The sequence below is a fragment of the Paramormyrops kingsleyae genome, chromosome 2, assembly GCF_048594095.1.
Source record: "Paramormyrops kingsleyae isolate MSU_618 chromosome 2, PKINGS_0.4, whole genome shotgun sequence".
Taxonomy (NCBI): Eukaryota; Metazoa; Chordata; class Actinopteri; order Osteoglossiformes; family Mormyridae; genus Paramormyrops; species Paramormyrops kingsleyae.
The window spans coordinates 40,884,452-40,907,964 of record NC_132798.1 but is presented as its reverse complement, the minus strand read 5'-3'; the positions used below and the strand labels follow the sequence as shown (position 1 = coordinate 40,907,964).

Below are 23,513 nucleotides of genomic sequence, written 5' to 3'. Positions count from 1 at the left end.
CAATTGAAGGCATTTTGCTAGCTGCTTTAATAATAATTTAAAAAAAAAACGCAAAAGTGTTGTTTGGAAGTATTTTGCAGAAGAACATGGAAAGGCTAAGGATGTCAGTAAGCCTCTACAGTGCTACAAAATTGTGGTGACAAAGTGAAGTAGCACGTCAAACTTGGCGAAGCATCTTAAAGACCGACATCCTGGTCTTTATGAGAAATTTCGCGAGGTCAGTAAAGCTCATGTTCCAGGAACACTGAACTATTAAACACATCAAAAATGTTAACTTGGCCGGCGCACACCTTAACATTAACTGTTTATCTATAAGCAGTTAGCCAACAAGCATGTTAGCCGTATGTTATTAAGGTAGTGGATAGGCGCAATGGCTAATAATAAAACAATATAGTTAATGTGGGGACAATGCAAAAACGTAAAACAAAATGTGTCTTGTAAAATCCTGTAAAATGTGGTAAACGCCCAGTCATACTTAAAAATGTTTTTAAAAAATTAATTAAAAATACTGTTGTATACTGTGAAACCGATATAACTTATTAAAAAAAACAGTGATGTAAATTTTTGGTCATATCGCCCAGCTCTAGTTATACCCTGTAAACATTTTAATGGATCAGAAGTGAACGTTATTACCCACAAGGCTCAGCAACTATGTGAAAACACCTGCCAGGGCAATGGCTGTGACATGTGGAACTGACTTAAATATGAACATCATCCATTTAAAATTCTGACCTGGTATACCACTCCAGTGTTCTACCACTGGTAGTAGACCTAAGTGGATGTGGGTTTATTTTGCTTTGTTTTGTTATAGTACAATATATGCCAGAGCTGAATGATATCGGGGGAAAAAAATCACATTCCGATATCTGGATTTTTTTTGCAATAAATATTTTGATGTTTATAAAGCCAAAAAAAGTGGTATTTACTCAAAAATGTAGCCAAATAGAACTTATCTATCAATAGACTCTAGGGGTGGGGGGGATATCGCTTTTGTTACAAATTGAGATTCTTCATGTTGGCAATTTTTAATATCGGTGAGACTGTCCAGTCACATCTTTGAGCTAATAGGGATGGAGCACCGATTTGCCCATGCCAAGGTGAACACTGGTTTGCCTCAGACCTGGGGCTTTTGTTGGCGATTACCAAAAACTTTTGGCAAACTGAGAATCAAGGCTAAAATCATGTGATGTGTTTTTTTTAGCCTGGTCTGAATTTCCAGGCACAAGCACACACTGAGATGATGTTGTCTAACATGTCGGATGTATTTCACGAAAAATATCTAAGTCCAGCATAACTGAGCCAACAGACATTCTTAGTCTTATCAGCTACTTTCTCTCTGGTGTTGGTGTAATTTATTGGGAAGCCAGAATGTCCCCAGACTACTGATCTAAGTGACTGGAAGGGTGTTTGAGTTCGTTAGCACTAGTTGTAACCAACTTAGAACCACAATTAACATAATGTTTTCCATATTGAACATCTACTTGTGAATTGAGGTTTTACCTGTTTCAAGAAGTGTATTAGTTATTTCATTGCAAACTGGAAATACTGTATGCAAAAGGCATACGAAAACGTGCACCGTTATAGCCCTTGTATTTAATTGTAGACTAGAAATGCCTTTTCAGCAAAATCTGTTTAAAAATTGCGATCATATCGGCAAGCATGTATTGATATAATATCAATTCAGGCAATCACTGCTGTAGAGCTGGGCCATACGTCCTAAAAATAAAATCTCTGATTTTTTTCACAATAAATCCTATTTTCGATTTTAATCGATTTTCCCCTCCCCTACTCAAAATCAAACTACAGATGACAAATGATTCAAAACAAATTTGAACTAATTTTTTATTTTTTTTTTTACTTTAGAGTTAAAGTGCAATCTGACAAGCCAAAAAAGATGCTTGTAAGTGAGATGGCAGACCACGCCATTGTAAACACTTTTAGAAACTTGTAAAAACTTTTAGCATGTTAATGAATCCCGGCTTTTCCACAGTATGTATGGGCACCATGTCTTTTGCAATATACATCGTGACAGCGTTTGTTATCGCCTTCCAACGTGCCCCATTCTTATCACATGGCACACAGTTTGAAAACGTGTCAGGGACAGTTGGTTGCTTAACTTTGGATGTTGTGCTGGTGCTGCTGGTATTTTCATTTCGCTGGGAGCTACACTTCTCCCACTCTGCTGTATGCCTCTACTTTAGGTGCTGGAATAAATTTGTTGTGCTACTTCCTTTGGTTGCAAAAGTTTTTAAACAGACTTTGCAATGAGGACTTGTTTGGTCTGTGTCTAACGGCGCAAAATCGAATCATTGCCATGTTATTTGTGAATCTTCTACAGTGTTTGGGTGTGCCGCGCTAATGTACCCGTGAAGAACGGTGCGTCGCATTAGTTCCGCTTTTGGCGCTTGCGTGTAAAATAAGTAATAAACTCGATTTTCATAAAAACACATTGTCCTGAACTGTAAATTTGAATTAATCGATAAAATCGATTTATTGCCCACCTCTACACTGCTGATTCCCACCACTTGTATAGTGCTATATAAGTTGCTGGATTTGAGAATATCATATCATAGAGAATATCATATCATAACAGTATCCTAGCATGCAATATCAGATTATTACCAGACTTGTTAGTGTCTTTGGTTTGTTTGTAGTTTGTTTGCCTCTCGAAAAAAGAATATCGCTATGAATGTACTGAAATATTTTATAAAGCTTTTAATGCGGTTTGACTAGTTCGTGTTTCTTGTTTGTTTGTCTCTCGGAAAAAATAATCTCACTCCAAATCTGCTAAAATATAAAGCAGCAGCGCGTTCATGGAGGCAGCCATGTTTGTTCCGAGATGTGGGTAGCTCACAGTTTCTGTTTACATTTTGATAAGCTATGTCTATATTCTTTGTTTCTGTTTACAATTTAATGTAATTTCACAATTTCTGTTTACATTTTCAGGTTAAATAAAAACGGGAGTTTACATCTCACTGCTTGTATTTGTGTTTGAAAATATAATGTGAAGTAATGTAGAAAAATTGATGGGATGCATCATGAGGCATCGCGATGCATCAAGATATCGAATCGCTGACATGATAATCGTAATCGAATCGAATCGTGAGACCAGTGAAGATTCACACCTCTACTGTCTATCATTGTCTAAATGTATTTTTACTGTCTAAATATATGTATTCAGCTAGTGTGAACATGCACCATGCTATCACAGCGAATGTGAGGCTGAGATTGAAGCGTTACCCTTTGTTTCTGCTGAGAGACGTGCTGCGCGTACAAGTTATCTTAGGTCGGTGTTCATAGTTTGACTTCTGAGATTCAGATTGAGTTCTAGGTAATTTTTTTTAACTGGTTGGTTCGACTTTTAAGAAATTCAAGTTCTAATGAGTTCGAGAACTGAGGTACCACTGTACAAGGTATTTTATATGTATACCAATGAGCCGAAACATTATAACCACCCCCAAATTAAGCGAATATTGTTGACTATCTCATAATAACAGTATGTGTTGAGCATCTGTGGGATGCTTTGTGCTCACAAGTCTGATCCATGGCTTGCTAGCCCCATATTCAGCAGGTCTCCATGCACTGTACGTCATGAGTCATTGCTCCCATGATCCTCATCAAAATTATCTGCATTTGTGCCACCGTAACCCTTCTGTTGGTTTGAACCACATGGGACAGCCTTCATGCATTGTGGGTTCCTGTGTTTTTTTTCCTCCTGAGGCCGCTCTCACTAAGTACTCCCCACAAGCTTTGCCTTTTCGGAGATGCTCTGACCCAGTTGTCTGACCAGCGCTGTTGCTGCACAGTGCTTTGTGTGTGTAGAGTAGTGGTGGATATTCAGTATTTGCATTGGCCCTATCCAGGCCTAAATTACTGGATCGGATATTGGGGAGGATTTAAAAAATGTAATCTGATCCATTAAAAATCACGGAAATACTTGAGAACTTGCAACATGTCGTAAGCACATGCATCACGTTATCACATATGACATGACGCACGTTGCTCCTAAGAGCTCTTGTTGTGAGTGAGACTTGTCAGCATGTTGACAGTGTGGAGTTACTTCAAACTCAAAGAATAAAAAGGAAGACCACCGAATGTAATTTATTCAATACAAGTGTTTTGTGCGGTGGTAGCAGCGTTGGAAACTTTAACAGCATGAACCTGATTAAACACTTGCAGAAATGCCATGGAAAGGAGTGTCACATTTATTCATGTTTCTTTAGATACTGCAGCTTTAAAGTTTTGCATGAAGTTGCACTTAAAATTTCAGGATGGATGTTTGGATGGTGCTGACCAGTCTAATACAGCTAAAAGTGATAAAGTTTAAATAAAAAGAAGCAGTGTTGTTGAACTGAGTCACATTTTGGGTTCAATATATTTCTTCCTTATCAGTATAATTTTTGTATGCTTTTTATGTTTGAGCATTTTCCCCCCCCAAAGTATTATTTCTTGTTTTGTTGTTTAAAAATAGAGACTAGATATCCAAATTTACAGTATCGGTACTGGACATAAAAAGTGGTATCGTGCCATTCCTAGTGTGGAGTTTGCTTGTTCTCCCTGTGTGTGTATGGGTCTATGCTCGACCCCCCCCAGTTTCCTTCCACAATCCAAAAACATGCAATTTAAGTGAACTGGATTATTTTGATAATTTGTGCATGTGCAGATTGATAATTTGATTAATCAACAAATTATTTGGTAGATTAATCCACTATCAATATAATTCATAGTGAAAGTTGTAGTTCCAACTTGCATTTACAAATTTGTGATCCTGGGCTCCCTCTCTCATCCTGACTGCTCTTATTTTAAAGGTTGTTGCGTGGACACAGCTTGTATGTTTCATCCATTCGTCTTCCAACCTCTTATTGTGGACGGGTTCTCAGGGGGGCCTGGATTCTCTCCCAGGCAGCACAGGGCAGGGATACATCCAAGATGGAATGTCAGTTCATCACAGGGAACATATTTCATTTGGCTCCAATTGTCCTTACATGTTTATTAGTGTGCAAATGGTGTGAACACTTTCTCGGCAATTTTAGAGGAGCTGAAAACTTTGACAACATTCGATGGCTGATGTTTCACATGGGCCAAAAATTAAACAAACCAGCAGTTTTAATTGAACCGTGCTTTACTAACTGATATGATTGTCAATTTGACAAAATCAAAGAGCAGAAATTTAGAAAGCTTTAAAATGGTCCATCCATCATCTGCTTATTCTTGTCAGGGTTATGGGAGGACCTGCAGCTTATCCCAAGCAGCACAGGGCGCAAGGCTGAGTTATATCATGGATTACAATTTGTGTCAGCTTGTTTGGCCCTTTCTGGATTTTGGCTGCTTCAGTGTTTATATGTTTGTTTTTCACTGTTCATTGATTGTGTGAACCACCAGATTGAGGACCTGAATGTCATTTGTTTTTTACTCTTTGGGTGCCTGCCTTTTGGGGTAGTTAGGTGTGGTGTATTGTCTTTTCCCTTTTCTTACCTTCAGTGTAAGAAAGGTAAAGAGCTTGTATGTTTAGTTAGATGTTTGCTTGTTTTGGAAAAAATCTATATCCAATGCTGGTTGTCCATCTCTCACTTACGCACAATATTTCTGACCTGTGTGAATAAACCTCAGAAAGAACTTGCCTTGGTCTGTATTAGAGGTCGATCGATATGGGTTTTTCAATAGCTGATGCCGATACTTAGGAGTCAGGGTCAGCCGATGGCCGATATATGCTGTCGATTTTTTTGTATTTTTTTTTTGGCCGATAATTGGACGTTTTCCCCTCTTTGCATGGTAAAATATCACACTAATAAAAACACAAACTTAGCATTTATTGAATACTGACTTGTGTAAATTTAAATATAAACTGAAAAAGCAAAAACACAATACAACTTGTAAACAATAACTTAAACTTGGCTTGGTGAAATGCTGCCATACAGGATTAGATTTTTGTTCAGCCATCAGATAGCAATTACTAAAACAGAAGAAAAAATGCAAGGTTAGCATTTTTATTATAGTGCCTTCATCTTCAATTCATTTTACAATTCCAGTATCCCATGCACATTAAAACAATTACACTCTAATACATTTTGAAAGAAAAAAAAAAACACTAGTAACTAAGTGCATCATGGTATGATGAGTAGTGTACGAGGACCAAAACCTCTCATTAACATGTTGTTTATGTTGTTAGCAGACAAATAGCTTACAAGCCAATCAGAATCACAATCAGAATCTAGCGATCGCAGAAAATAAAATAACTTTGTCGTTTTACACAGCCTTGTATACAAGGACAACATAAGCCCCTAGTGACTGTGACGTTGTCGATGGATAAGTCAGTATAAAGGATAAACATGTTTAATGAGGAAACTAATTGCGCTAAGTCGTGCACTTTTTATCTAGACGTCTGATAAATTGTTCTAATCTCCGCTCTCAAATGCAAACAAGTTGCACAGAAGGATCATTGTCAACATCAGCTCAAGTGAATGGTAACCACGTTTTCGAACAAATAGTCTTCTCCGCCATGCATTGTACTTAGCAGCTCTGTGTCTCTGAGGATGGTGCTCTGTGATCGGGGCAGAGTAACGCAACTCTCACGCATGCTGCAGTGTTTGAGAGAGCTGCCTGCTCCGCCCCACACACACACAGAGTGAAACTCTCCGACACAAGAAAAAAAAAAAAGAACTGATAGCATCGGGCTGATATGGTAATAAAATTTTAACAATTAAAATGATTTTTAACGATTAAAAAAAACATCTGTGAGCCGACCAATAAGCGCACAAAACTGTCAGAATCAATTATCCTTAACGTTACCTGTAACTGTGTAAGCTACAGTTGTTGAAGGCTCATTATCATTACGCCAGTTCCCGACAGCGTAATTCACGTTCTCTTTCAAAAGCGCTCGCGTTTTCTTTTAAAGCAACATTTCATAGCAAACCAGTTAAATAAATAGGTCTTTGAAAGATCTGAATTTAAGCCTTACCGTTTTCTCCCACGACTCTTCCAAAACCTCTGGCTGGGGTCCTGCACAAGGCAGCATGGGTCATGTGTTCCACAGCAACAATAACACTGGGCTGCCCGCAGACGTGCCGGTCTGTAAATCGGCATACTACACCGGATATCGGCTGATGCCAAATATCGGCCAGCCTCTAATCTGTATGATGTATAACTACATATGCACCCTGTCACAACTCAACCCTAGACTGAACACTTACTAAAAATCCCTGATTTAAGTTATAATGCAGGAAACCTAGCCTTTCAGCACTTTCTCTAGTGAGAAAGCTCTGGAGATATTGGTGCTTTATCAGCAGGTTTCCCCACCAGTGGAATTCATGGAACCTTAACATTGGCTGATTTTATTGGCTAACTGACATATTTTTCCCCTAATGTTTGTAGCTTAGACCTGTGGGTTATAGTTGTGGTTCTGGGATCTCTCGGTGTCCAGATTTCAAAATTAAGTTGCTTACAGAATATTCATTTAATTTTTTCACCAGATGTGTCACATGAGTCCTTTCTCGAGCCGCACATATGAATGGATTCTGTCATGTCATGCACAATTTATACTTGGTCTTGACTTGGACTCAAACACTCGTTACTCGAAAACTTTCCTGAGTACATCTCTTTGTCCGCAGCGTATGTCTGTAGCCTGTATGCAGCTGAAGTGCCTTGCCTCCTCCCCCGATTTTATATTAGCTTCAGTGTAGGGCTGCAGCTATCGATTATTTTAGTAATCGAGTATTCTGACGATTATTCCATCGATTAATCGAGTAATCGGATTAGAAATACTTTTTTCTTAGTAAAGAACAATAGTAACTATTCAAAAAAGAAAAAATCGACAGGTCTCTTAAAATGAACAACTCATGGGTTTCCTTTTTAGGATAATTTTTATATATTTAATGGGGTTAGGACTGGACGATATGGCAAAAATTTATATCACGATATATTTCTTAATTTTGGTCGATACGATATAATTCCGATATCGATATGGACAATATTAAAAAGCCTCAGGAAAAAACTGCCGAGGACACGCACAATGGATGTCTTCAAACTGAATTTGCAAAGTCTATAATACCTCCAGGCTCCTCCTATTAAAATTATATATATTTTTTTTTTAAATAAAAACAGTACAAAAAAAAAAGGTTCACTTTTTATTTGTATTTAGCCTTTACAAACAAGAAATGTGAAATAAACTATCAAATAAATAAAACTCTCAGACTCAGCTTATTAACAATAATATATTTCCATTTAAACTAGAACAGGCTGATTATTCATATACAGTCGAACCCGGTTATGTCGCCGGCCTAGGGGGTTGCCAAAAAGCGTTGAGATAACCGATGATCGAGATAACCGAAAACCAATATGGCAGCAATATATTAGCATGTGCTTGAAATGTATTTATGTGCGTTAATAACTGAGAATGTACATGCACGGGTTTTTGGAATTGCCGCGATTTGTTTGACGCGATCGGCATGCTATAAATATGTACATACATCGGGGCCGGTTCTAGACATGCCTATATGAGGGGGCAGACAGAAATGTGAAGGGGCACATGGTGGTGACAAAGGCGGGAAAGGGGTGGGGTGGTGCTCTGGATAACTGTTTTTGTCATGTAATTGGATTGCACTTTGTCAGGCCTCTGCCCTAAGACCTGTCCAACTTGGGTGTCCCACCTGAAGGCTAAGCTTCTGCTGGTGTAGCTCTTAGGGTCACTGAGGCACGCAAAGCCCCTGAGCACAGTAAGGTGGCAATCCCTCAGGGGGAAAACTGAAAAGTAAAACAAAAAATAAAATAAAATATTCCTCATCAGATTAAAAACAAGACATTTACCTTAATTGGATGGCCTATATCAAACATATTTGAACCCAACAAAACACTTTTCACTATTGCCAATATTACCAAAACTAAAAAGGGTAGGCTAAGTTATGAAAAAGAAAAAATCAATTCACCGAGTCTTGAAATATAAAACTGAAAAATAGGATCGGTCAGGGTTCATTTCACTACATGTTGTACTTGTTATAACTATGTATGTGACGAATAAAGAATCTTGAAATCACAACGAACAAGTCGCTCAATGAGAATGAATGACGTAACCGACTGGCTAAGCTGCTTCTAGTGCCAAGGTGGTTAAAATGGTACGATCCACACTAGGGGTGTCTAAAATCGTTTTACATAACCTCACCTTGTAGGAAAATTTTATCTTTCTTAAAAAAAAAAAAAAAAAAAAAAAAAAACAACAAGAAAAATGTTAATACCCCCCCCCCCCCCAAACTGCTATTTTTGTCTATTTGGGGGGGGGGTCTTGATCGGGGGGTACTGGGGGGTACAGTACCCCCCGATCAAGACCCCCCCAAATAGACAAAAATAATTCGAACCATGATCTCACTAGTCGCTATGATTTTGACGAGAGAGATTGCTGTTTCCTCTAAACCTTCCGCAATCACGCAGCTCATTTCGCCCTGCCCTGCCTACTGAGAAACTGGCTCATTTGCATACTAACAGTGATTGGATGTTTAGCTGGGGGGAGGGTGAGTGGGGGATCTGCCGAGTGCTGCGTGAGCCCGCGCACAAACAGAACGCGGAGGGAAAGAGCGAACAAGAAGTGAAACTTATCATCTCGTTTGTGCCTTTTTCAGTGGATTTTTCAGCTACTGTAGTAAATCTTGTCCATATTCAGTTTGTGGGTAATTATTATTTTCTTCCTCAACTTCTAAAAGTTTGATTTAAGGGGGCAGGACGTTTGCTTAAGGGGGCGTTGCCCCAGCGTAGAGCCGGCCCCGACATACATGTTGGCTAACAAAAGGCATACCACCAACTAACAGCAGAGATTTACCAGTATACAATAAAAACCACCGTCGTTTCTTGATACAAACCTTTAATTATATTCTCCAACATTGAAAACACAAAGATCGCTCATAAAATCACAAAAAACCTGCGGGGTGTACTGTAGTTCGTTTTTACAAAAAGCTAACCAGTGTCAAAATTAAATTCACGAGTCATTTCGCTCTGACACAGCTCTGAAAAGTATCATACACGTGGTTACTATGGTTTCTTTACAAAGTCTAAAATGCTTTGTTTTGTTACTTTTGCCTTTAACAGTCTGCTTGAAAACAAATGCTTCAATATTATTTATGCTGTCTAAAAAAGTTTTACCTGGATCACGTTTCACAGCTGCGTTGTTCAGCAAATTACCATGCGAATGCGATTTGAATACGCGCTGTTTAGCACTTGTGATACATTTTTAAAAGCCGGTGAATATATATAATATTCAAATGTATATCGAAATATCGGAAATGTGTTTAAAAATCGTATCACCGTTATCGAAAAAAATTCTATCGCGATATATATTGATATCGAATTATTGTCCAGCCCTAAATGGGGTGTCCTAATTTTTTCACATGACTGTAGGTCTAGTTGAGTATACCCCATGCTCCCCTTTAGACTCCTCACTCATGCTCCCCTTTAGACTTATCATTGCGACTAACGGCGGTGGATGGGAGCAGCTGAAAACATCGCTTTTCTTCACCTTTCAGCTTGTTGAACAGCTGGTTTGATTAAAGACTCTCGCCAACTCTTTACCAGTAAAGGTTTAGTAGCGATTACAAGCACTGCTGTTGTTTTCCTCCACTCCACCTGAATTCACCATCTCTGTAACCATATAGACAGGCTCCAGCTCCATGTTAATTAAACTATGACAGCATCATTTTCACTGCTGTTGTGTTTTTGTTGAGGAAAAATAGGGGCTGCTTGGGCTGAATCTTGTTATACTTTTTTTTTATTCACGCATATACCCATAGATACGTTTCTATCGCATTTTTAGCCGCAAATGTGAGTGAAACGCTTGCGCTTACCTTGTATTGGTTCTGCTCTGTGGACTGGATGCATAGACTGGGTGCTTTCTGTTGAAATCATTGATGTTGTGCTATTGTGGTAAGCTAATTCGGTTTTACAATGGACACACTGTACAGTATTTTCCCTTTCTTTTTTTTTAAATGGTCCCAAACTTTAGACATTTTTCGTCTTTTTCTTGGACTTTCCTCGCTATCTCCCCTGTCTTCCTCCATCGCGCCATCAAATCAAACCTGCTACACATAATGCAGCGTAAGCACACACTGCGACAGTAATAATCCTCCAAGTGAAACACAGTGATCACTAAGCAGTACATAGTCGTGCGGATTACACGAAGCATTGAAGCAAAGAATTTGCATGGAGGATTTTTTGTAATCGAGTTATTCGAGTTACTCGATGAATCCTTGCAGCCTTACTTCAATGTTTTTCAACATTGTGCACGCACCCACACAGTTAACTCACATCCTCATCATGTCTGCTAAGTCAGCAATTATGCATTTTGGGTACATAAACCATAAGGATTTTCTGTGCTAGACCTCCAGTAAAAGGAATCACAACTACAGAATGCTAATATTGCAAATAATTGATTTTTCTGAGATAAATCCAGAAAGGAAACATAAAGACAATTATATAATTATAGCAAAATCAGTGTGTTGAAGCAATGACTAGCTAAGTATCCAAAGTAGTCAAAAATTGTCATTTAATGCTAGCTAGGGTTGTTTCGTGGTCTTTATAACACACAATTGCAGTCCACGATTTGAATTGTGATCTTTCTTCCCAGTTTTGTACCGCCAAGAAAACCCAGACTTGAACAAGCCTAAAGACTTATCAGCAATATTTAAAATGCAATATTGCATTAAAGACACCGGATGCTTCCTTTTAAGGTGGTTGAATAGATTTGTTTTACCTGCAAGTGCGGACCGTGTCACAAAATAGTTTACGGATAACTTTGCTTTGTGAGATTTCTGCCGGGGCATGCCTGACTTGCACGTTGCACATCTGCACATGCACAGAATTACTTTGCAGCATATTTTACGACTGTGCCCAATTTATACCACCATTGTGTACCACTTTATTTCATGACATTTTCACGACCGCACCTGATCCCATTAATATTTCTTTTCATTACACTGGGTTTCATTACATCACATTTTATGGACTGCATGTGCGTAATCTCCACCAGGCCGGAATGGGATATTAAGCTAAATATTCTGATTCTTGATTCTTTGTGTTCTCTGTCTGTTTAATAAAATTTCTGCATAGCACCTGCACCTTTGTCTGAGTGTGTGTTTATTGGTGTCGTTAAATACCCCAGTCACTTGTCCCTTCTGTTCATAATTGAACCAAAGCTGTAAGATTAGCAAAATACCAAAGATACCCTGTTGCTGGATAACAGCAATTTCAACTGATGGAAATATAAAGTAATACAGTGGTACCTGTACCCACGAGTGTCTGAGGCCACGAGTAACTTGAGTCACAAACATTTTTATTTAATAAAATCTCGCTGTACCCACGAGCAATGTTTGGAGCCACGAGCGGTACCGCGAGCCCGCCCGCCTCGTTATCTCTATATGCATAAACAATGGGGAGCCGGTCAGCGTCGGGTCAACAGTCCTTAACGTAAGATACGTACATACGTACATACGTACATACGTACATACATACATACGTGCATTACAATACGGGAAAGTGGTACGTATCCTTCCCGCATAGGCTAACTGATTGCTGTATCGTAAGCAATTTTTTGTAAATTTGTGATAGCACTGATAATTTGCCTTTTTTCTACATTATTCCTTATCATATCCCATTATTCCTTATGGCAAAAATTGTTTGTACCCACGAGCTGTGTCTTCAAACCAATTATGCTCTTTGGTACAGGTATCACTGTATTTCAACATATGGGATACTTGGAAGTAGACAACCGGAGTGATCACTTAAAATGACAACAAAAACGGACTGTTTTCAGTCAGCAGAATTAATACCAGTTCACAATAAAGTGACCCCTGAACTTTGCTGTAAATAGGCAACATAGTTTGCCATAAAATGTCAGGATGAATGGATCGGACAGGCAAAGTACAAATCGGGCAGGTGGTACGGATCGGCTAGTTATGCTGCGTTCCATTTACCTTGGAGGATGAAAGTCAGCCGGAAATGATGTCACAGCGTGCATTCCAATACAACAAGTCATAAAGCCATTTAGCAATACCAAGGACCTGTTTTCAAAAAGCAGGATTTCCTGCTTAGCTAGATAAGTAAGTTGTCAGATTTAAGGTACTCCCTGTTAAAATGGCCTTTATCTTTCTTCACTTCGATTTAGCCCAGGCCATCTTAAATCTGGTTATCCGGTTCAACAAGAAATCCTGCTTTCTGAGGCCCCGGTTCTAGCCAGGTTTATTCTTAGCCATTGTTAGCTATACCAGTTTATAACAACACATTACATGGTATTTTGCATATAAAATCACTTGCATTTTGTCCACAAACAGAGGTCGAACAGTACTGTGTGTACAACTGATTGAATCAGCCACAAATAAGACCTAAATCCTAATAAACAGTATATAACTTACAGCTTCAACTTCTGTTGATAAAGGGCACAGCCATCTTCAATTCAGAGGTCAGGGTTGCAGTGGTTCCTTCCAACTTCAGGGGCCATTTCAGTTGAAATTTCAGACTATGAACTTGGAAATTCGACTTTCCAGTTAAAATGGAACACAGCATTACATTTTGGATCCATGCTACCTTCACAAACCAATAGAATGACTTCCTACTAGATGGCTGTACTGATTGGCCAAATTAAATCAAATGTCCTTATCACTGGGTCTCTTTCATGTGTGATGTATTTCAATAGCAATTCCTTGTAAGCTATTGGTATGTCAGGTGAGACGGTATGGTACAGGTTAGGCTAGGACTGGACGATATGGCAAAAATTTATATCACGATATATTTCTTAATTTTGGTCGATACGATATAATTCCGATATCGATATGGACAATATTAAAAAGCCTCAGGAAAAAACTGCCGAGGACACGCACAATGGATGTCTTCAAACTGAATTTGCAAAGTCTATAATACCTCCAGGCTCCTCCTATTAAAATTATATATATTTTTTTTTTAAATAAAAACAGTACAAAAAAAAAAGGTTCACTTTTTATTTGTATTTAGCCTTTACAAACAAGAAATGTGAAATAAACTATCAAATAAATAAAACTCTCAGACTCAGCTTATTAACAATAATATATTTCCATTTAAACTAGAACAGGCTGATTATTCATATACAGTCGAACCCGGTTATGTCGCCGGCCTAGGGGGTTGCCAAAAAGCGTTGAGATAACCGATGATCGAGATAACCGAAAACCAATATGGCAGCAATATATTAGCATGTGCTTGAAATGTATTTATGTGCGTTAATAACTGAGAATGTACATGCACGGGTTTTTGGAATTGCCGCGATTTGTTTGACGCGATCGGCATGCTATAAATATGTACATACATCGGGGCCGGTTCTAGACATGCCTATATGAGGGGGCAGACAGAAATGTGAAGGGGCACATGGTGGTGACAAAGGCGGGAAAGGGGTGGGGTGGTGCTCTGGATAACTGTTTTTGTCATGTAATTGGATTGCACTTTGTCAGGCCTCTGCCCTAAGACCTGTCCAACTTGGGTGTCCCACCTGAAGGCTAAGCTTCTGCTGGTGTAGCTCTTAGGGTCACTGAGGCACGCAAAGCCCCTGAGCACAGTAAGGTGGCAATCCCTCAGGGGGAAAACTGAAAAGTAAAACAAAAAATAAAATAAAATATTCCTCATCAGATTAAAAACAAGACATTTACCTTAATTGGATGGCCTATATCAAACATATTTGAACCCAACAAAACACTTTTCACTATTGCCAATATTACCAAAACTAAAAAGGGTAGGCTAAGTTATGAAAAAGAAAAAATCAATTCACCGAGTCTTGAAATATAAAACTGAAAAATAGGATCGGTCAGGGTTCATTTCACTACATGTTGTACTTGTTATAACTATGTATGTGACGAATAAAGAATCTTGAAATCACAACGAACAAGTCGCTCAATGAGAATGAATGACGTAACCGACTGGCTAAGCTGCTTCTAGTGCCAAGGTGGTTAAAATGGTACGATCCACACTAGGGGTGTCTAAAATCGTTTTACATAACCTCACCTTGTAGGAAAATTTTATCTTTCTTAAAAAAAAAAAAAAAAAAAAAAAAAAAACAACAAGAAAAATGTTAATACCCCCCCCCCCCCCAAACTGCTATTTTTGTCTATTTGGGGGGGGGTCTTGATCGGGGGGTACTGGGGGGTACAGTACCCCCCGATCAAGACCCCCCCAAATAGACAAAAATAATTCGAACCATGATCTCACTAGTCGCTATGATTTTGACGAGAGAGATTGCTGTTTCCTCTAAACCTTCCGCAATCACGCAGCTCATTTCGCCCTGCCCTGCCTACTGAGAAACTGGCTCATTTGCATACTAACAGTGATTGGATGTTTAGCTGGGGGGAGGGTGAGTGGGGGATCTGCCGAGTGCTGCGTGAGCCCGCGCACAAACAGAACGCGGAGGGAAAGAGCGAACAAGAAGTGAAACTTATCATCTCGTTTGTGCCTTTTTCAGTGGATTTTTCAGCTACTGTAGTAAATCTTGTCCATATTCAGTTTGTGGGTAATTATTATTTTCTTCCTCAACTTCTAAAAGTTTGATTTAAGGGGGCAGGACGTTTGCTTAAGGGGGCGTTGCCCCAGCGTAGAGCCGGCCCCGACATACATGTTGGCTAACAAAAGGCATACCACCAACTAACAGCAGAGATTTACCAGTATACAATAAAAACCACCGTCGTTTCTTGATACAAACCTTTAATTATATTCTCCAACATTGAAAACACAAAGATCGCTCATAAAATCACAAAAAACCTGCGGGGTGTACTGTAGTTCGTTTTTACAAAAAGCTAACCAGTGTCAAAATTAAATTCACGAGTCATTTCGCTCTGACACAGCTCTGAAAAGTATCATACACGTGGTTACTATGGTTTCTTTACAAAGTCTAAAATGCTTTGTTTTGTTACTTTTGCCTTTAACAGTCTGCTTGAAAACAAATGCTTCAATATTATTTATGCTGTCTAAAAAAGTTTTACCTGGATCACGTTTCACAGCTGCGTTGTTCAGCAAATTACCATGCGAATGCGATTTGAATACGCGCTGTTTAGCACTTGTGATACATTTTTAAAAGCCGGTGAATATATATAATATTCAAATGTATATCGAAATATCGGAAATGTGTTTAAAAATCGTATCACCGTTATCGAAAAAAATTCTATCGCGATATATATTGATATCGAATTATTGTCCAGCCCTAGGTTAGGCAGTGACATGCGTTTATACTGGCCATCGAAGTTTCATGGTATAACTTGGTTTTCGTTTTTTTCTGAAGTTCACCCTTACCACGGCAGCAAGCGTTTAAAACATCAATAAAATGTTTACGAATGTTTTTCAAAAGGTGTGTTTTTACTTAATATAAAAAGTTGGTTATATTTAGCTTGATGGTATAACCGACATGCTTCACTCAGTTTGATAGCAACATATTTTATTGATTATAACCATGATTTTTCGCTGATATGTTTAGATTAATATTTATCTCTATAGACAGAAATGTTTTATTGATTTATAACCATATATTTAGCTCTAAAGAGACATGCTTTATTGATTTATTACCATATATTTAGCTTGGTGACAGCATGTTTGCTTGACTGACATGATTTAATTCATTTTTACTGTGATTTAGGATTTTGCTTTACAGATATGCATTTAATTGCAGACCTAATTATATTGTATGTAGTCCAAATTTTCAGGTACAGACTGAAGCAGTAGCTGAAAAGACTAATGTTGAACAGTTATATATGGAGAATTGTTGTGTCATAAATTTATGACTGTTAGTAAGAAGGGTAGGCACAGTTAACAGTGGTCCCCTCTCAATACTTCTGTACAGTGATCCATAGCGATGTTAATTTTGTCGATAAAAACTAAGACAAAAAATACTCTGCAACATTTTTCCTGTGACGAAAACGGAACAAAAACTAAATAAAAAGGTGTCTTTAATGGCAAAAACTTCGACGAGTAACTTCTAAAAGCATTGTTGACGAAAAATAAGCCAAACAAAAGTGTTACAAACAGACAACTGCACTTTAAGCTCTGTGTTGCTCTTTGCAGATTTTATTACACATGACATGTCCCACCAACACATTAAGAGTATGAATGCAATGGGGCAATTGGATAACACTACTTTTCAGCGGCATCATTAAATCATCATATCAGGCAGAATCCTGCTCTACTCTGCTCCGGTATGTTGGTCAACATGATTCTGATTCTGTTATGCGTTTTTCTTACCTCTCGTTCCTGCCCTTGTGTGATTCACTCTAGCTGCCTTTCATTTTGCTCCCTCATTAGTCTTTGTATAAAAGTGCTCCCCAGTCCTGGCATTAATGTTGATCCTGCTTGTGGCCCATCCTGTTTGTAGGGTTCCATGCTCCTGGTTTTGATCCCTTGTGATCCGGGGTTGCCAACTCTCACACATCTGATGTGACACTCATGCGTTCTGACTCTCACGCTCATGCAAGAAATTTTATGGCAAATCTATATTATTCCTTTATAAACATAAAATCTGCTATATGAAAAGCACTGGGGTAGTTTGCAGACCTTACAGACTATTTACAAGGTACAGTAGTAACATATTTATATAATTTTATATATATATATATATATATATATCATTACATACATGTAAATATGTATGCAGATTTGTCTTGAATTGAAAATCTCACGCCAGCAGGCTGACCAAAGTTGACAACTCTGCCGTGACCCTGTTCCTTTCTATCTTGGTCTATTATTTGAATGACGACCTGTTTGTTTGCCCCCATCTCCTGCTCTCTCGTCCTTTGTCCCTTATTGCATGACAGGCTCATATTTGATAACATTTTTGAGAGGACACTTGAGTTTTAATTTTTTTTTTATAATATGAATGAAGATTAATTTTAGTTTTATTTATGTTTTATTTAATGATAAGTAAAATTCATATAAAGCCATTTAAGAATGACCATATTCCGCATTCCAAGAGTTAATTCTATGCCCTTAAAGACTATGTTCAATCCTAATGGCACGCTATGATGATATCTTTACAGATGTTTTCTTCAGGAATCTGGAGTGGATAGGGATAGACTAATCAGTGTTTGTGGGTCTGTGTAAATGCATTTCTTTTGACTGCATGTACTGTAGATTTAGTTCACTAAATCTAAAGTAGATTAGTCGTCTAAATATTCTGTAATTTTCCTCGACTAAAACAAACAAAAAAAATCAGAGGACTAAATTATGACTAAAACTAAGTTGGATTTTCGTTAAAGGACTAAGATGAAAACTGAATCAAAATATGCTGTCAAGATTAACACTGATCCATAGGACTTCTAGCACCTGAAAATATTATATAATTTGCTGGCTATTGAAGCGTTACAGCTGTAGTTTCAGCTATACTGTGGTATGGCTGTATACGAAAATTCATACCATAAAGGGAATTAAATCCAGTATGGCAGGTGAACCAGTATACCGCCCAGTACTTGTTGAAAATTAGTTCTTTGTTGGTTAATTATTTAAAAGTAAATTTAATGTATAATAATAACACTGGTCCCAACAAACCCAATGGGCACAAGCACACACTGGCACCATCAATCCATATAGAATAAGGCCAGATTTTAGTCTAAATATTTTCTCAAACACTCATACTGTACAGCAGGGGTGTCAAACTCAATCGCACAGGGGGCCAAAACTCAAAGCACACTTTTGGTTGCGTGCCGAACAGGATAACCATTTATTGAACATACTAAAATTAATGTTTGCACATAAATATGAATCGCAAACAGACAGGATACAATATTATTCCAAAATAAATACATTTAAACTTAAAATTAACTTAAAATATTTTGCTCTCCATAAAAATATCTCCTGTCAAAATTATACAAATTCAAAATATGAATATGCTGCAAAAAAAACCTGAAAATTGAAATAAAAATTGTGCTTTTAAGTGAAAGTTATAATAACAAATCAAAACATTCCATTTTCTTTGCTCTTATGCCATTCTGTCAGAGCTGGATGCTTGGCATCTTTTCTTGGCAACAAGTTTGTTTATGTTTGGGGTATAAGGTTCTGTGTTGTGGAGATTCTCTCTCAGCCACATTAGCTCCACAAACAAGACACACGGGTTTAGCGGCAATGTCAGTAAACATATACTCAGCCTCCCACCAGTTTTGAAAGACTCTGTTTTCAGAATCAACTTTTCTCTTGGCCATTGTTAGGGGCTAGCTTTGACTTGAAATTAGGGTTGTATACATCAACAGACGCTTGATTGATCTGACGTTATTGACGCGGGAAAGATCGCTGGTAGCCTATAATTCGGTAAGGCAGCTGTTGCGCTGCATTGTGGGATTTGTAGTTTGGGTGTTATCGGCGCTTCATATCGCCGGGCCATTAAAAAAAAGATATATAAAATGATCTTGCGGGCTGGGTATAATTTGTATCATGGGTCGGATGTGGCCCGCGGGCCATGAGTTTGACACGTGCTGTACAGTGATACAGCACCTGTGTGTTTTCTCTTCATCAATCATGTCTACTAATCACGGTAGTCCTAGTCTTGATTCGAATTTGACCAAGGTGGACCCAAACACAACACTGTTTTTCATATCTAAATGATAATTAGCTACAGCCTTTCTATATTGCGTATGCCACAAATATGAAGTTGTATATCCTGCTATTATTTGATTTATATTCTGAGAAATTTTATGTATGTTAATTTAGTGCCTTGGATGGCAACACAAAGAATGTGGCATCCCTGAATTCAGGCCTTTTAATTTGTTCAACTGTGTCAGCAGCTTTATTTCTGTTCCTCGAGTTATAATCTGTATGAAATGGGTAATGGAAAATATGTGATGTGTAAACAGTCTGTGATGTAGGCTAGCCAGACTAAGGCCACTTGTTAATGCTGCTGTTTATCACGCGTTGTACTGCCACGTGGCATTTATTTGTTGCTGGGGGAACTACACTGAACAGATTCCGAACTCTGGGGAGGATAAACGGTAAAATGCCAAGTGCAACCAGGAATGTAAGCTTCTGGGCGGCTGCCAGCAGGGTAGGAATGTGCAGCTGGTGGTCTATTTCCTGTGACTCAGCACCCAGCCAGCCCACACCCTGTTCTTACTGCAGCCTGTGTATTGGTGGAATGGCATGTTAGTCATTTTAGGTTAGCATTTTTTCTGAAACTCTTCAGTAATCAGATGTGATGATTTTTATATTCCCCCCCAAACTTAGAATAATTTTTCTGGTTTATAGGAATTACATTCCTGAGACTGGGATTTACAAAGATGTTTATGTGACAAATATATGTTTATCTTAATCTTTTTTATAATTTTTTTGAGGATTCTTTGTTAATTCTATAGTGGGTGACCATCCATATGCTATATGAAGGACGTGAAGGTAATTTTTTTTGGAATGTGAGCCTTTCCGTTCCGCCATTTGTTACTCTACTGTGATGACTGAAACATTTTTAGTTATTTTTAACACTTCAGATGTCCATTGTTATAGTTTCAGTTGTAGCTGGGCAACGTTGCTCAAAAAGTTGCACTGTGTATCATCACTAAGCAAAAGTCCGTTTAAACTGCGCTACCTTAAATCTGATAATACAGTCAAAATTTACCCAGCTAAGCAAAAATCCGACTTTTTGGTACAGGCTCCTGCTCTGGAGTATACCCCTTAAATTTGACAATGTTCAATACAATTATTTTTGTTTGAGTAGAAGTTTCATACTTCGTGCTAAAAGTAGCATGGGCTGTATGCAGTTCTCATAACACAAGTTAGCTAGGTATCTTGGTATCATCATCTTTGAAGTAGCGGCTCATGGAAGAGTTTAAATCTGTCACTTTATATGCTTGTGATTAGAGATGTACTAATTGTATTGGCCAACTATTAGTATTGACCGATACAAAAACAATCGGCCATTGGCCGATTGTTAAAAATTGTTAAAAAAATGAGCCGATATTTACCACTGATAAATGCCATAAAAATGGATGCCCATATTACTTTGCACACCTGTGTACTAAACAATTAGAATAATGTCTGCTGTGTGGAATTACAGTAAAACCTTGGAACTTGGGACGGAGTGGTGGCTCTGAGGCTAGGGATCTGTGCCAGCAACTAGAAGCTTGCTGGTTCAAATCCCATGAATGCCCAGAATGATTCTACTCCGTTGGCCCCTTGAGCAGGACCCTTAACCTGCAATTGCTTCGTCCTGGGTATGACATTAATCTACATCCAGCCCTATAAGGAGGTCCTCCAACTTACAGAAAACAACTAGAGGGTTGGTGGCAGCATTAGCACTCCAGCCACTGGAAAAAACCTCACACTGGTCCATTCGGACTAGTGTGGTGCTGAGGTATCACCAGATAACATGACTGCACTCAGGTTCTCATCCTTGAGGTGCTTTGTCATGTGGTGGATGCAGAAAACGTACTTCTCCCTTGGAAATCGAACGACTCTTAACTCGACCAACTCAGACATCGAACGGGTCTGTTGAATATTTTTAGACTTGTACCTCAACCTAAATCTTAGAACTTGACCGTTCCTGTTAAAACTTGTATGGGTTGCCACATATTCAACTCTACCAATTCGGCCCTCGAACAGGTTAGTCAAGAAGAATTTAACTGTAACTTGCCCGAAACCTTGGAACTGGACAAAACAAAACCAGACCCACTAAAACTTGTATGGATCGAGACACATCTCTGATGGACTGATACAAAGGCAAACGGACCTACTGGGATCCTGATGCCCTATGAATCGCTCCCAGTCTCGCAGTACCTCTCGACCGAGGTGTGCTTTATCTACAGTCCATTTAGTGGTAACAGTTGGTATCACTGTCAGTTTTCAAAATTATTAGCTATTGGTATCACCCAGAAATTTCGTTATTGGTGCATTACTACTCATGATGTTGGAGAAGTCCGTTGTTCTTCTGTTTTGGTAGGAAGATTTCTCATAATTGAGGCACCCGTGCCTTGATCGGCGCCTTGTAAAATTTGGTTTATTATTCACACATGAATTGTGCTTTTTTAAAAATTCAAACTTGAATGAAAAGTGGCTCGAGTCACTGTAGTATAAATGTATCGGTATTTATTCTGGTAAAGCATATTTCTGCTTAGTTTGGTATTAAATTCAACTTGAACTGCTATTAAAAATGTATTAAGGAGTTTTAAATTTTACATCAGGATTTTTGTGCACTCTCTGCTAAAGTTTGTTTTAGTTAGCTAATTGTAGGACTGGACGATATGGCAAAAATTTATATCACGATATATTTCTTAATTTTGGTCGATACGATATAATTCCGATATCGATATGGACAATATTAAAAAGCCTCAGGAAAAAACTGCCGAGGACACACACAATGGATGTCTGCAAACTGAATTTGCAAAGTCTATAATACCTCAAGGCTCCTCCTATTAAAATTATATAATTTTTAAAAAATAAAAACTTTTTATTTGTATTTAGCCTTTACAAACAAGAAATGTGAAATAAACTATCAAATAAATAAAACTCTCAGACTCAGCTTATTAACAATAATATATTTCCATTTAAACTAAAACAGGCTGATTATTCATATACTGTATATTATATGATACAGTATATATGTATATCGAAATATCGGAAATGTGTTTAAAAATCGTATCACCGTTATTGAAAAAAATTATATCGCGATATATATTGATATCGAATTATTGTCCAGCCCTAGCTAATTGGTTACAAAAGATCAATTAAGTCTTTAATTCAAGATCTAGTCATTAAATTGAGATAGACTGAGACATATAATTAACAATGAAGTGAGATACAGAAAGTGCTGAGATGGTATGCAGGCTTGATTTCATAATTGGCGATTGCTGGTTTGTCCTGTCTTTATAATAATTCTGTGCACTTGTGTGTACTAGTGCACTTGTACCTGGGCATTCATTGGAAGCTAAGCCTAGCCACAATTATGCCTAGCCAACTCCTAAACAGCCTGTATGTTTATAATGTGCTATTTGCCTTACTTGTACTTTGGACAAAAAGCATATGCTAAATACACATAAACGTATATGTAGTGCTGTATTATGATTCTTATACCTCTGAAATGTATACCGTGGATGCAATTGCAACCATGTGAGATAAAATATTGCCATATAGGCCACCACTATCCATTCATCCATCCATCCGTTATTGTGTCCGCTTAATCCCCACTGGGGTCGCAGGGGGCCCAGAGGCTATCCCGGGAACCAACCCTGGGCAGGTGGCAACACACTGCAGTAGGCCACCACTAGTTGGGACAAAAAGTAATATTAGCTAGTTAGTAATATTAACTAGACCGCAAGCATCTAAACTGTCCCTACCCCATCCCAACATGTAACCAACATGGGCAACATTACGTTGATTAAAGGTTGTGAATGTTGGTTTTGGTTAATTTTTGATTAATTGTCCAGCCCTATCATAAGCTGTAGCGAGTGTGCAAAACAGTCCAAGCTAGCGACTCCCAAATCATCCATTGCATTTTTCGTATTAACTACACTGGATGAACCCGCAAAGCTATGACTTTCAGAGTGGTGCTACAAGTTAAAGAAATTTGT

General features: G+C 38.3%; 1 protein-coding gene across 3 annotated transcripts in view; it reads left to right on the top strand.

The window, feature by feature from the left end:
* The window catches only part of cltcl1 (clathrin, heavy chain-like 1), a 61,709-nt gene that overhangs the window by 6,320 nt on the left and 31,876 nt on the right, over positions 1-23,513 (top strand). The window lies entirely within an intron of this gene.